General features: G+C 46.9%; 1 non-coding gene across 1 annotated transcript; it reads left to right on the top strand.

Annotated features, from left to right (window-relative positions):
- The first annotated feature begins 9,902 nt into the window (after positions 1-9,902).
- On the top strand, positions 9,903-9,973 carry TRNAR-UCU (transfer RNA arginine (anticodon UCU)). The gene has a single exon. It is a non-coding gene; the product is annotated as a tRNA-Arg (tRNA).
- The last annotated feature ends 1,645 nt before the right edge of the window (positions 9,974-11,618 follow it).

Genomic DNA, 11,618 nt, shown 5'->3' with positions numbered 1-11,618 from the left:
TACCTTTGTTGTCCTCCAAGAAAAGAAAAGGACCATCCCTGGAGCACCTTGAAGATCAGCAGAACTGTAGGAAGTAACATGGGAAGCAGGACCTTCTCAGTTTCAAAGGGTGGGGCCACAGTCTCCTGGATTTCAAAGGGTGGGGCCATAGCTTCCTAAGTTTCAAAAAGTTGGATCTTCGCCAACGCAGTTCCTGAGTGTGAGGCTGCCATTAATGTGTGCCAGGGAATGGGGCTGCTGCCCAAAGGTGAGGGGGCAGGGCTGCCATGCCCAAGAGCCAGAAGGATGGAGCCTGCCAGGGCCAAGGGGTTAGGATCACAGCTCAAATGGAATGGGAGAATGGGGCCACCCAAAGCCAAGGGAACAGAATCACCATCCCACAGGGCCTGGAAGGCAGAGCAGAAGCCCAGGGCTGAGGGGTCTCAGCCCAGAATCCACAAAGCATGGCCAACACCGAGAGTCTAAAGGGCAGGGCTGTTGCCCAGATAGTATCAGAGAAAATAGGATTATTTTCATGCCTTCAAAGCTAATGTAATTTGTTCTGCTGGGTTTTGGGCTTAGTGCCTGTTATTCCTTCTTTCTGTACGAGTTCTCCCATTTGTAATGGAAATGTCTACTTTGTGCCTGTTCTATCATTGTACTTTGGAAACAGAACTTGTAATCTAGATTTCACAGGTTCACAGATGAAAAGGAATTTTGCCCCAGGATGGGACATGCCTGAAGTCTCATCCATGTTTTATTTAGATGATTCAGGAGATGAGATTTTGGGCTTGGAGTTGATTTAAGAATTTTGGGATGATGTGATGGGGTGAATGTGTTTTTCATGTGGCAAGGCCATGAATTTTTGGAGGCCAAAGGATGTGATGTTATGGGTTGAACTGTGTCCCCAAAAAATATGTGTTGTAAATCCTAACCTCTTTGCCTGTGATTTTAATCTCATTTGAGAACACGTTGTCTTTGTTGTGTTAATGAGACAGGATTTGTGTAGGGTGTATTTTGAGTCAATCTCTTTTGAGATATAAAAGTGATTAAACAAGCAAACTAAGAAGCAGAGATGGGGTAACATAGATGCAAGACACAAGGAACCAGGAAGCAGAGGCTGAAGAGACGAGGCCCTTGCCCCAGAGCCGACAGAGAGAGAAAGCCTTCCCCTCAAGCTGGTGCCCTGAATTCAGACTTCTAGCCTCCTAAACTATGAAAAATAAAATTTCTGTTTGTTAAAGCCTTCCATTTGTGGCATTTCTGTCATAGCAGCACTAGATAATTAAGACAGAAACAATTGTTCTTTCTGAGCTCTCTGACAGGGCCAAAGCAATGCTGGTTTTTCTATGAAACCAGGCTGGGTAGGGGGAGGAATAAGAAGGCCTAAGGTCGAGCCAGGGGCAATCTCTAAGGCCTCCCCCCATTTCAAGATGAATACACATGGATAGCAGCAACATGTCAGCAGAAACAGCTGCCCCTTCTTGTCCAGCTGCCTCAGTCAGGCGCCTTGTGGCACCTCAGAATGTCATTCCACACCTCTTATGGCACCCCCTTGGACTTGTACCCTGGGGGTTAGTGCTGTCCTCTGCCCTCCTCCCTGACTACGCCTCTGAGGCCAGCTGCTGAGCCCTTGGTGAGTCAGGCCCTACAGCTGGTGATCCCATGAGCAGCAATCACTCATTCCCCTTCTCTTTTCATTCTTGGTTGCTGCTGTACCAAGGCCAAGCCTACATCAGCCCGTCAGAGAAAGCGCGTCCACTCTGGGGTCGGGGCCATGAGGAAGCCAGCCCCACACCCACTGCTGCTGGTGCTGGCCCTCTGAGTGTTTCTTTGCACTGCAGCCCTCAGTGGCAGGTCAACCGTAGAGGCTCCTAACTGAGGAGGAACGCCCCTCGCCTGCTCTGGCCTTCTGCTCTCAGCCCCTCGCTGAAAAGTTAATGTCATGCAGTAAATTCTGTCCTAACACATCAGCAGTGCATGACCGGAGCATCTTCCCAGCCGAGAGGATCATCCATCATTGCCAGTAAGTGGGGCTGCAGGCTTCCCGAGCTGCTGGCAAAACATTGTTGCGAAGGGCAGTGTGCACCTGCTTCTGGGTGATGCTGCCAGGGCTGGAGAAAGACAGCTTCAGCTGGAGAGAACTCTACCTGGAAGGCCCTGAGCTGAGCAGGAAGTCCTCAAGGTGAAAAGAGAGAGAGGTCTTTATTATCCCGGGGGGAGCTGCAATGGAGAGCGATAGAGCCATGTCCTGGGTCTTCACTGAGTCTTAGAGAACTTTAGTGCCATCTCATTAAGGGCAACTTCAGCCTGCTCAGGTGTGCTCAGGAGTGCTTGGGTCACAGCCTACTCAGGTGTGCTTAGGTCACAGCCTACTCAGGTGTGCTCAGGTGTGTCCAGGTGTACTCAGGTCACCGTGTAAAACCTACATCTCATGCACAGCTCAGCCCTGTTAGGTATTCATCCCAATAGTAAAATGGCTGCCTCCCCTTGGGTTTGGATTGCAGGCTGGAAGAACCTAGCCACTGCAATCAAAGATACTGCACCTTCTCCTGAGGAGCAAGACAGCCAAGGCTAATGAGGAGCAGTGGACGTGTGCTCGTAAAACACCAAAATGAAAAATGACACTCTTCAGCTCAGCAAAATATAAAACAAAGACCACTGCTGGAGCTCTCTGAACGCTTGTTTTGTAGCCTCCAGGCAAAGCTGTCACGTTAGACTAAACTCAGCCAATGAGAAACTCATGCTGATAGCTCTTTGTTAACTTCCCGTCCTCCTTACTTTCTCATCTTGTTGATGCATCATCGCTAATTCTTCCCCGCGTTAACAATGGCCTTATTTCCTGCTGGGCATCTTGCAGGCATGACACCAAATTCCTTCCTGGAAGGTTACACTGTCTCCTTTAAATATATAAATAAGACGCAATCATCCTCTTTTTCTGGCCCGACATCGCAGCTCAAAATATTAAGTCCCAGCGTTGCAGATATATGGCCGGCATCTCTTGTCTGTGTTCTGTGAGGACAAAATAGTAAATATTATCTTCTCTTCTCTGGCCATCAGCTGAGGACATGAGAGAAAAGAGCATCGTAATTCTTCCCTTTATGAAGGTGAAAAGCATCATCCGGAGGATATTATCTAAGTCTGACCTTGACTCTCAAGTGCTTTTGGCTCAGTCCTTCAGCCATTTCAAAGCCAAGGGGCTTTGAAGTGTTCAAGGAGGAACCTGTATCCTTCTCCAAAACTCTTGTCTTGTTTCTGTAGGCTCTGGAAGGCTTACAGGCAAGTAGACCCTACCCCTAGACACATGTTTGTGAACCTCAGAGAGTATTTTTACATTTTCTGAAACGAAAACGTGCTAAACTATGTCATTCAGAACTGTGTGGTCCAATGTCCAAGTGTAAAAAAATAACACCGGAACAGCAGATGCAAAAGGAAAAGATCCCTCAAGCCTTCAGTTTTCTGTTGTAGTTTGTTTTCATATTTTTATAATTTTTGATCTACAAGGCACAAGAGACAGAGGCGACTGATTTCCTCTATTATTTCCCCAATGCTTGGCATTCTGGTCACGTGGGGCTTTTTCTACGTTAATTTCTATTTTTGCTGCTTGTGGGTTCATTTCAGATCAATTTGTCAGGCTTAAGTTGGAAGTTGTTTCCATATTAAAAACCCTGAATTTAGAATCAGGAACCTCGAGTCCAGGGGCTGACTTGCAATTGTCTCTTCAATCAGTCTCTTCTTCTGAGCCCCAATTTTCTCATTGGAATTGGGGGCAATAGCTCTTCGTGCCTTCCCGCCTCCCCAAAACTGAAGGTCCTTTGTAAACTGTAAAACTCTGGTTACTGTCCCCATCCACCACTTGATGACTTTGGGATCCAACCAATGCCACCGCAAACATGGCATCAGAATAGCACCAGCTACTGACTCCCCCGCCTCGACCTTCCCTCTCTCCTCCAGTATCGTGTCTTCCTCTGGTGTCTGGAACACAAAGAGGGGATTCTGGTTTGATTTTCTTGCCTCCCATGAGGCTAGGTCCCCAAATCCAGACTGTCCAAGGCTGCACCCCCATAAAAATCCAAACCAGTTGCCATCAAGTCAACTCTGACTCCTGGCAACCCCCCGTGTGTGTCACAGTAGAATTGCATTCCATTGGGGTTTTCAATGGCAGCTTTTTCAAACGTAGATCTCCAGGCCTTTCTTCTGAAGTACCTCTGAGTGGGACTCAAACCTCCAACTTTTCAGTTAGCAGCCAAGTGAATTAACCATTTGCACCCCCAGGGGGCCTCTTTTCCACATCTCTTGAGCCTGCCTTTGGCATCTCTCTCTGGAATGCCCCCAGTCCTGAGAAACCCACACCCACTCATGTATGTATTCAATCTCCTACCGCCACAAGCCTGTAAGGCTTTGTCCAAGTCAGACTTCTGTTTAAAACATCCTCTCCATAGAACCCTGCAAACATTATCCTGAGTGAAATAAGCCAGACACAAAAGGACAAATATTGTATGATCCCACTTATATGAAATATCTGGACCAGGTAAATCCATTAAGACAGAAGATTAGTGGTTACTAGGCGATGAGTCAGGGAGGAACGGGGAGTTAAAACAAGCACACACCACACACATTAACTACAGCTTCTTCGGGAGGTACAAATGGTTAATGAGTTCAGCTGCTAACTGAAAGGTTGGAGGTTTGAGTCCACCCAGAGGTGCCTTGGAAAAAATGCCTGGCAATTTACCATTGAAAACTCTATGGAGTACAGTTCTACCCTGACACACACAGGATTGACAGGCACTGGAATTGACTGGATGGCAACTGTTTTGCGTTTCTGCTTTTTTTAATAGTGTGATAAAGTGACAACAATAACAAAAAAAATCAACAAGCAAACGAGAACATCCCCTCCAAGAATTGCCCAACATCCCACGGTACCTCAACAGGACTGCCATCTCTTCCTCTCTTAGAGCCCCTGGTTGATACAATCAGTTAACACTTGGCTGCTAACCAAAAGGTTGGAGGTTCTACCCAGAGACACTTTGGAAGAAACACCTGGTGATCTACTTCTACTTCTGAAAAATCAGCCATTGCAAACCTTCTGGAGCACAGTTCTTCTCTGACGTGTGGGGGTGCCAAGAGTCAGAAGCAACTCGCTGCAACTGGCTTTTTATATTGCTAAGTCACTTGAGCCCGGGTTCTCTCCTGGGCATCCTGGCTTGTCTGTTTTCCATTCCCTGTGATAAATGCCCAGACCCCTTGGCCCAGGTCTGTACCTGGCTGTTCCTCTACTAGCCAAGGAAGCCATCCGTTCCTCCCCTTGGCCAAATGGGGCTTCCCCATTCCTGCTATTGCCCTAAGATACCTCCTGATTGATTCCACCCATGTGATGGGTTGTGAACTATGTCCTCTGCTTGTATTTGCATAGAAAGTTGGTAATTAGCAGTGGAGCATTTTGTTAAATTTTGACATAAAAGAATGCTAGAGAAAAATAAATTTCGTTGCATTGTATTGTACTGCTGAGGGAGTACCACACTCCCTGCCCCGGCTCTTACTTGCCCGCCGCATTAGCCTTCTGAAAATTGCTATTCTTGTCTTGATTACTGGGTCTTTTCAGCCTCAGAATTAGTTTTCAGGGTACACAGCAGTTTCTACAAACTCGATCTTTTTTCAGAGAGTCTTATTTACCAAAGTTAATTTTGCTCATATTGCAATGTGCTTGAAAATAAGTACGAATCTTGTTTATTTTCATTTGCTGTCGTTCCACCAGCAAGTAGCAATTGGAATTAAATTACAAGTATTCAAGGATTGTGCTTCCATATTTCAGAACTCTTGAGAAACATCTTTCTGGACAAAGCCAGAGTCAAACAAAGCTATAAACCAAACCGTTGTTAGCTTTAGGATCCCCCAGAGGGGGGCCCCTTTGAGTCGCTACGGGACTTGGGCAGGGGGGAACATTTGTTTTAGCTTCAAAAGCTGGTCACAGTCTTACCATCTGTCTCTCTTGCATCTCTGGCAGGCAAGCTGGAGATGGCATCAACTTAACGGCTCCTAACCCATTAGAAATGCAAACCTTTTTATTTCCTTGTAAATAAATCTCTGCTTCTTCCCAAAGCTGCCTGAAAGGAATGGGGCTGCCAAGGAAGGAAGACATTGTACTTTGCCCAACAAGGTTACGCTCAGTTTCTTCCCAGCAAGCAAGAGAGATCCGGACTCTGGAAGGGGCGGGGGGGGGGGCAGGGAAGTCCATCAGCAAATATCGACAGTGGGTTTACCGAGTGATGGAGAAACCAAAGAGACAAGCTCTTCGCCCTCGCACAACTTGCAATCCAGCAAACAATGAGGCCCACAGATACACACACAATGACCAATTGTGAGAAGTGCTATGGGGGAAAGTTCAGGAGTCTATGAGAAACAATAGCAGGGGGCACCGCTATTACAAATTGAATTGTGTCCCCCTAAAAGATAGGCTGAAGTCTTAACCTCTGTACCTGTGAACATAGCCTTGTTTTGAAATAGAGTCTTTGAAGATGTTATCAGTTAACATGAGGTTATGCTGCAGTACCAAAAACCAAACCAAACCCATTGCCACCGAGTCCGTTCTGACTTACGGCGACCCTGTGTATTACAGAGTAGACCTGTGCTCCATAGGGTATTCTTGACTGTAATCCCTGGTGGTGCGATGGCTAAGTGCCTGGCTGCTAATCAAAAGGTTGGTAGTTCAAACCCATCAGCCACTCCATGGCAGAAAGATGTGATAGTCTGCTTCAGGAAAGATTAGAAACCTAGAAAATCATGTGGAGCAGTCCTACTCTGTCACATGGGGTCACTATGAGTTGGAATCATCTCAATGGCACACAACAATCTTTATGGAAGATTTCCAGAACTTTCTTTCACAGTGCCGCTGAGTGGATTCAAAACACAAACTGTTTGTACCACCCAGGGACCTTTGATACTGGAGTAGGGTGGGTCCTAATTCTATATGAACCAGTAAAAGCAATTCCCATCTTCTGAGACACCTCTGGGTGGACTAGAACCTCCAGCCTTTCAGTTAACAGCTGAGCATGTTAACTGTTTGCACCACCTGGGACCCCAATTCTATATGAGTGGTGTCCTCATAAAAGAGGAGAAAAGGCACAAAGAGAGACAGAGAAAGGGCAGCTATGTGATGATGGAAGCAGATGTAACTACAAGCCAAAGAATGCCAGGAATTTCCAGAAGCTGGGAGAAAGGCATGGAACAAGTTCCCTCAATCGACACACAAATACCCTGATTTGGACTCCAGAATTGTGAGACAATATATTTCTGTTCTTATAAGCCACCTCCCATTAAAAAACCCATTGCCGTTGAATCCATTCTGATTCATAGCAACCCTGTAGGACAGAGTAGAACTGCCCCATAGGGTTTCCAAGGTTGTAAATCCTTAAGGAAGCAGACTGCCACGTCTTTCTCCCACGGGCAGCTGACAGGTTGGAACTGCCAGCCTTTAGCGGCTGATCACTTAACCACTGCACCTTATAAGCCACCCAGTTTGTGTATTCTGTTATAGCAGCCGCAGGACACCCTTAAGACGGGGACCCTGAGGAAGCAGCACTTCAGCTTAGGCCTGAAATATTGATGGTAGCAGCCGAGGCTGGCCTTTTCTTTTTGAACTCAAATCCAGGGATTATCACCCACTTTATTATTTAACATGTATAGATTTCCTGGGGTGCACAATAAACCTTAAAAACTGTGTCAGTAGAAATTTTGTGAATCGATTCTGACTTTTCCAAGGGACTTCATTTCAAGGAGACTTATTTCATCCGGTTGATTGCTGTTTGGCAAGAACTCTTAACCCTTTATTTCTAAGCATTTCTGTCCCTCATAACCGGTTGCCATGGAGTGGACTGTCTCAGAGTGACCCCACGTGTGTCAGAGTAGAACTGCACTGCATAGTTTTCAATGGCTGATTTTTCAGAAGTAGATTGCCAGGCCTTTCTTCCGAGGCATTTATGGGTGAACTTGAACCACTGAGCTTTCAGTCAGCAGCCAAGCATGTTAACCGTGTACACCACCCAGGGATTCCTCTGTCCCTCATAACCATCCCAATCTCTTCTTTCCCACTGAAGAATTAATAGCCTGCCAGTGATTTCTTACATACACTGAGACAGTTCTGGAGTTGAGAAACCCACTTCTATAAAGCGAAGACTCCTTTCGTAATGGGGATAATTGGCTCCTGATTACTCAGATTTAGGTTCAGATTTTCACATGCAAAATAAAATATTTAATAGTCCTCTAAATGGATTGCAAAAACGGCGTCATTTCTCCACCCTTCCCTAAACCTTTTGCAATGTCGCAGTGCAGCTTCCCACAACGTTGTTGTTAGCTGCCGTCGAGTCGGCCCTGACTCATGGCAACCCCGTGCACAACAGAACATAGCGCTGATAGGTCGCTGCAGATCAGACCCTTGTGACCCAACAGGTTTTTGCTTTTCAGATGTAGAGTACCAGGCCTTTCTTCCTAGTCCATCCTAGTCTAGAAGCTCTGCTGAAACCTGTTCAGCATCGCAACAACACAAAAACCTCCCCTGACAGACAGGTGATGGCTGGGCAGGAGATGCCTCGGCTGGGAATCAAACCCACGTCTCCCCCATGGAAGGCGAGAATTCTACCACTGAGTTACCAATGCCCACATCCTCCCACCAGAGGTGGAGTCTATTTCTGCACCCTTGAATCTGGGCTGGTCATATGATTTGCTTTGGCCCATAGGATGCAGCAGAAATGATGACGTGCCAGTCGGGAGCCTAGACCTCGAGAGGCCTGTGTGCTACTGTTTTCTCTCTTGGAGCCCTGCTGTCACCACAGGAACCAGGCTGGACCATCTCCTGGAGCCTGAGAGACCATGTGAGGCACAGTCATATTGCCCCTGGTCACAACTGAGGCGACTAAGGACTTGCTAACAGCCAGCCAACCCCAGACATAAATGAGCTCCGCCCAGATGGGCAGAATCACCCACCCCACCTGCAGGCGCCTGAGCAATAATAAATGGTGGGAGTATTTCGTTTCACAGCATTATTGTGATGATGTTGTTGGTGTTAGCCACATCCAGTTAGCCTCTGACTCAGGGCAACTCCATGTACAACAGAAAGAATCACAGCCCACTTCTGCGCCATCCCCATGATCAGTTCTGGATTAGACCGTTGTGATCTATAGGGTTTTCACTGGCTGATTTTCAGTAGATAACCAGGCCTTTCTTCCTAGTCTGCCTTAGTCTGGAAGCGTCACTGAAACCTGTTCAGCATCACGGCTACACACAAGCCTCCAATGACAGACAGATGGTGGCGGTGCGTGAGGTGCGTTGGCCGGGAATCAAACCCAGGTCTCCCACGTAGAAGGTGAGAACTCTGCCATGAACCACCACTGCCCCCATCGTGATGGTAGGTAACGGATACTCCCAGCAAATACTGGGCACTATGTCTGCACTGGGATTGTGAGCATATGCAAGACGTGATTCCTGCCCTTTCAAGAAACTCACAGTCTGTAGGCTTTTCTTACTATGTAACCCCATACCCGGGACCATCCACAGACGTGGATGGAACCATCCATTCCCAGGCCAGCAGACTCAGGATCTGCTTTTGCCAAAGAGATGGCAAAGAAACACAACACAGGGAGAGAGAGAGAAAACATTTTACTCCCTTGGTATCTTCACACTCATCACATAATAAGCAGTTACATTTTGCTGCCCCAGGCAACAGCCTGTTCTGTTTTAATTAACTCACCTCTTATCGAACTTCCATATTCGTCACCAAACACCAACGCACCTTAATGCACATCTATAAAGTCAGCAATCACACTGCAAGGCGCCATGGGACACGATGGCCTCTGATCACCGGGAAGAACAGCGTGGCCCACGTCAGGGAGTTTATTTGTGTTTTGATTCTACTGCAGGATGATTGGGGGGCAGCGGTAGCTCAGTGGTAGAGTTCTCACCTTCTATGTGGGAGACCTGGGTTCGATTCCCGGCCAATGCACCTCCCGCACGGCTACCACCTGTCTGTCATCAAAGGCCTACATGTTGCTGTGATGCTGAACAGGTTTCAGCAAACTTCTAGACTAAGATGCACTAGGAAGGAAGATCTGGTTATCTACTTCAGAAAATCAGCTGATGAAAGCTCTATGGATCACGACACTCATATCCACAACCAGTCGTGTCCATACAACAAACTGACAGACAAGTGGTACATACAGATATAGCTATAGGTACATAGATATAGATGATATATAGATACATACCACCCATTCAAACAGGTGGTTCAAATGGTCAAACACTTAGCTGCTAACTGAAAAGAAGGTTGGAGGTTCAAGTCCACCCAAATGTGCCTTGGAAGAAAGGCCTGGAAACCTACTTCCAAAATCAGCCCACGAAAACCCTATGGATCACAACAGTTGGATACACAGTGGGTCATGGGGATGGTGCAGGGCCGGGAAGCGTCTCGTGCCTCTGTGCACGGGGGCATTGTAAGTTGGGGTTGACTCAACAGCAGCTGGAGCACCACCACCAGAGGGAACGGGGCTCGGGGGTGGCGGGAAGGAAGTCTGAGGAGAGGAGAGTTGTGGCAAGCAGGTAGGCAAAGCTTCTGCCCTCAGGAGTGAGATGCGAGCAGGCTGCGGCTCTCTTACGCTCCGTAAAGGGTGAGAACTGCATTATGCTGCCGGCGGTGTCTAATGGACACTTTATTTCTACTTGTAAGAGCAAGAGGCTGAAATGGTAACAGGCAGAGACAATAGGCACAAATCACATGGAAACCGAGGGTCGCTTTCTCCACTATACACCAAGGCCTTCTGGGGATAAGGCCGAGGTGACAATAACAAAGTAGGGGCCAGCGCCGTAGGACAGACTCGTAAATTCTACCCCTAGGCGAATCTCCTAGCACAAGCCAGATGGAAGAATGTAAGTTCTGTGAGCACAGGGCACACTGTCTGTCCTGCTCACTGCTCTACCTCCAGTGCCGAGAAGGTGCTCGGCACAGAGCAGGTGCCAGATAAATACTCTTTTTTTTTTTTTAATATTTATTTTTGGCAACAATATACACAGCCAAACATACACCCATTCACAATTTCTGCATGGATATTTCAATGACATTGGTTATATTTGTCGCATCGTGTCACCATTTTCACCATCTCTACCCATATTGTTTCATCACCATTAATCTAGGCTCTCTGCCCCATAGACTTCTCACTTGTGTTTGGGTTAACTGTTGTCGGATGAAGCTCATATAGATAATTCTTTATAAGAATGCTATGCTCGAGCCAAACATTATTAATTGGGCTACACTGTTGTTAAGTTTAATGATGGCTTCATAGAAGAGTTTTGGTTCAAGGTTTAAAGATTAATTCCTGGCATTAAATTCAGGGGTTCCCCCAGTCTCAATGGATTCAGTAATCCTGGTTTCCATAGGAATTTGAAGTCCTGTTTCATACTTTTCTTCCTTTTGATCAAGGTTCTTCTATAGAATCGTTGGTCAAAACGTTCAGTAATGGTAGCCGGGCACCACCCAGTTCTTCTGGTCTCCTGGCAAGACAGGTAGTAGTTTACCGAGGCAATTAGGCCTGCAGTCCATTTCCTTCTCCGATTCCTGGGTCTCCTTTCTCTGCTGTTTCAGGAGAACTGGTAAC

Source organism: Elephas maximus, chromosome 12 (assembly GCF_024166365.1).
Source record: "Elephas maximus indicus isolate mEleMax1 chromosome 12, mEleMax1 primary haplotype, whole genome shotgun sequence".
Lineage (NCBI taxonomy): Eukaryota > Metazoa > Chordata > Mammalia > Proboscidea > Elephantidae > Elephas > Elephas maximus.
Note: the sequence above shows the minus strand (reverse complement) of the source record. Positions and strands in the feature narration are given on the sequence as shown.